At 39.4% G+C, this 3,969-nt stretch overlaps 1 non-coding gene across 1 annotated transcript; it reads right to left on the reverse strand.

The window, feature by feature from the left end:
- Nucleotides 1-356: 356 nt before the first annotated feature.
- LOC114403940 lies at nucleotides 357-463 on the reverse strand. Its single transcript, XR_003664707.1, has one exon. It is a non-coding gene; the product is annotated as a small nucleolar RNA R71 (small nucleolar RNA).
- Nucleotides 464-3,969: the final 3,506 nt, after the last annotated feature.

Genomic DNA, 3,969 nt, shown 5'->3' on the forward strand with positions numbered 1-3,969 from the left:
AGAGGACTCTAAGGGAAATGGCTGCACCTGATTTCACCTACGAAAGCTTGTGCATCCAATACCCTGATGAGGATGTCCCATATGTTCTTAAAACTGGACTGATCGATTTGCTTCCAAAGTTTCATGGTCTTGCAGGTGAAGATCCTTATAAGCATCTTAAGGAGTTCTATATTGTTCGTTCCACCATGAAGCCCCCGGATGTCCAAGAAGATCATATCTTTCTAAAGGCTTTTCCTCATTCTCTAGAGAGAGTGGCAAAAGATTGGCTATACTACCTTGCTCCCAGATCTATTTTCAGCTAGGATGACCTTAAGAGGGTGTTCTTGGAGAAATTCTTCCCTGCATCTAGGACCACTGCCATCAGAAAGGACATTTCAGGCATCAGGCAACTTAGTGGAGAAAGCTTGTATGAGTACTGGGAAAGATTCAAGAAATTATGTGCAAGTTGCCCTCACCACCAGATTTCAGAGCAGCTTCTTCTCCAATATTTTTATGAAGGACTCAGTAACATGGAGAGAAGTATGATAGATGCTGCCAATGGTGGAGCCCTTGGAGACATGACCCCTGTTGAAGCCAGAAGTTTAATTGAGACGATGGCTTCCAACTCCCAGCAATTTAGTGCCAGAAATGATGTTATTTTCATTAGAGAAGTGCATGAAGTAGCCATAAATTCATCTTCATCAGGTGAGACTTAGAAGCTTGAAGGTAAACTAGATGCCTTGGTTAACCTGGTAACCCAACTGGCCATGAATTAAAAATCTGCACCTGTCGCCAGACTCTGTGGTTTATGCTCCTCTGCCAACCACCACATAGACCTTTGCCCTTCTGTACAACAATCTGAAGCAATTGAACAGCCTGAAGCTTATGATGCAAACATCTACAATAGACCTCCTCAACCTCAGCAACAAAATCAGCCACAACAGAACAATTATGACCTCTCCAACAACAGGTACAATCCTGGGTGGAGGAATCATCCCAACCTTAGATGGTCGAATCCTTCACAACAGCAGCAACAACTACAACAGCCTTATTTTCAAAATGTTGCTGGCCCAAGCAAACCATGCGTTCCTCCACCAATCCAGCAGCAACAACAGCAACAGCCCCAGAAATAGCAAACAGTTGAGAGCCCTCTGCAACCTTCCCTTGAAGAACTTGTGAGGCAAATGACTATGCAAAACATGCAGTTTCAACAAGAGACCAGAGCCTCCATTCAGAGCTTAACTAATCAGATAGGACAGTTGGTTACACAGTTAAATCAACAACAGTCCCAGAATTTTGATAGATTACCTTCTCAATCTGTCCAGAATCCCAAAAATCTGAGTGTCATTACATTGAGGTCAGGAAAGCAATGTCAAAGACCTCAACCAACAACATCTTCCTCATCCGCAAATGAACCTGCCCAACTTCACTCTACTCCAAAAAAAGATGATGACAAAAATTTAAAGAGTAAGTTACCTAACAATTTTTATGCAAGTGAATCTAAAGAGAAGCAGCATATCCCTCTTCCATTCCCTCCCAGAGCAATTTCCAACAAAAAAATGGAAGAGGCAGAGAAAGAGATCTTGGAAACATTTAGGAAAGTAGAGGTAAACATACCTCTGTTGGATGCAATAAAGCAAATTCCAAGATATGCTAAATTCTTGAAGGAGATGTGCACTAATAAGCGGAAGCTTAAAGGAAGTGAAAGAATTAGTATGGGCAGAAATGTCACCGCATTGATTGGTAAATCTGTTCCCCAAATCCCTGAAAAATGTAAAGATCTAGGTACATTCAGCATACCTTGTATTATAGGGAACAATAAGTTTGACAATGCCATGCTAGATTTAGGAGCTTCTGTTAGTGTTATGCCTCTGTCTATTTTTAATTCTCTATCTCTAGGTCCTTTGTAGTCAACTGATGTGGTAATTCATTTAGCTAATAGAAGTGTTGCCTATCCTGCTGGTTTCATAGAGGATGTCTTAGTTAGAGTTGGTGAGCTGATTTTCCCTGTTGATTTTTATATTTTAAATATGGAGGAGGGATTTTCTAAAGGATCAGTTCCCATCATTCTAGGCAGACCTTTTATGAAAACTTCTAGAACTAAGATAGATGTATATGCAGGCACACTATCTATGGAGTTTGGTGATATAACTATTCATTTTAATATTCTTGATGCTATGAAACACCCATCTAAAGATCTTTCTGTATTTCGTGTTGAAATAATTGACCATGTTGTTGATGAATACATGACTGGTCTTCATTCTAATCCGCATGCCTGTCACTCTTCATGCATTGAATCTGAATTTGTACTTGATTATATGTTTGAATTTGATGCTGAGAGTGAATCTAAATTTTATATTGATTACATGTCTGCTGATGTTTTACCTCTTGAGATTGATTTTATAGAGTCAGGTAGAACTAACCATGTTTCAGGAAGTACACATACCTCTGACTTTCTTTATGAGGTACAGGCTGAGAAACCATCTCTTTCTACCACTATCCAGCCATCCACACCAGAATTGAAGCCTCTGCCATCAAATTTAAATATATGCTTACTTGGATGATAGCAAAAGTTTTCCAATAATTATATCTGCCTCCCTTGTTGATGAGTAAGAAGAGAAGCTGTTATCAGTTCTCAAGAAGCATAAGAAGGCTATAGGCTGGACCCTGGCGGACATTCCTGGTATTAGCCCATCCACATGTATGCATCGAATAAATTTAGAAGATGGGGCTAAACCAGTAAGACAACCACATAGAAGACTCAACCCGGTGATTCTTGATGTAGTGAAGAAGGAGGTAACCAAGCTTTTGCAAGCTGGAATTATTTATCATATCTCCGACAGTCAATGGGTGAGTTCCGTCCAGGTAGTTCCAAAGAAAACCGGCCTCACCGTGATCAAAAATGAGAAAGAGGTGTTGATTCCTACTCGGGTGCAGAACAGTTGGAGAGTATGCATCGACTATAGGAGGCTGAACCAGGTTACCAAAAAGGACCATTTTCCACTGCCATTCATTGACCAGATGCTTGAACGCCTGGCAGGTAAATCTCACTACTGTTTCCTTGATGGTTTTTCTGGTTATATGCAAATCATTATTGCTCCTGAGGATCAGGAAAAGACCATATTCACCTGCCCCGTTGGCACTTTTGCCTATAGGAGGATGCCTTTTGGCCTATGCAATGCCCCTAGTACCTTCCAGCGGTGCATGATTATTATTTTTAGTGATTTTTTAGAAAATTGCATATAGGTGTTTATGGATGATTTCACTATATATGGATCCTCTTTTGATGTTTGTTTGGATAGTCTGGAAAAGGTTTTGAATAGATGCACTGAAGCTAACCTTGTTCTAAATTTTGAAAAATGTCATTTTATGGTTGAGCAAGGTATAGTTTTAGGCCACATTATTTCCAATAAGGGCATTGAAATAGATCCTGCAAAAATTTCTGTTATTTCACAATTGCCTTACCCCTCTTGTGTGCGAGAGGTGCGATCTTTTCTTGGTCATGCAAGATTCTATAGGCGCTTTATAAGAGATTTTAGCAAGGTAGCCCTTCCACTATCCAACTTGTTGCAAAAGGAAGCACCTGATTGGACAACCCTATTTGAGCTAATGTGCGATGCATCCAATTACACATTGGGGGTTGTCCTTGCTCAAAAGATCTCCTTACTTCAACTTACTTCTTTTCCACCATGACTTAGGGAGTTTTTCTTTTCCTATCTCCTCCTTTACTTTTATTACATTTGTCCGACTCTATTTGATGGTTTAATTGCTTTTAATCTTTTAATTGTGCTACATTGAGGACAATGTGTTGTTTAAGTATGGGGGGAGTGTGTTCTTTGGTTTTGGTTTTGTTAGTTGTGTTAAATTAGTTTAATTTTTTTAGTTTTGTTGGGTTCTAGTTTAATTTTGTTAGTTTTGTTGTGTTAAATTTGCATGTTTGTCTTTGAATTATAAGATATGTTCAAGTAATGGGTAATTGTTCTGAAAATA

This window comes from Glycine soja, chromosome 20, assembly GCF_004193775.1.
Source record: "Glycine soja cultivar W05 chromosome 20, ASM419377v2, whole genome shotgun sequence".
In the NCBI taxonomy this organism is placed as follows: domain Eukaryota; kingdom Viridiplantae; phylum Streptophyta; class Magnoliopsida; order Fabales; family Fabaceae; genus Glycine; species Glycine soja.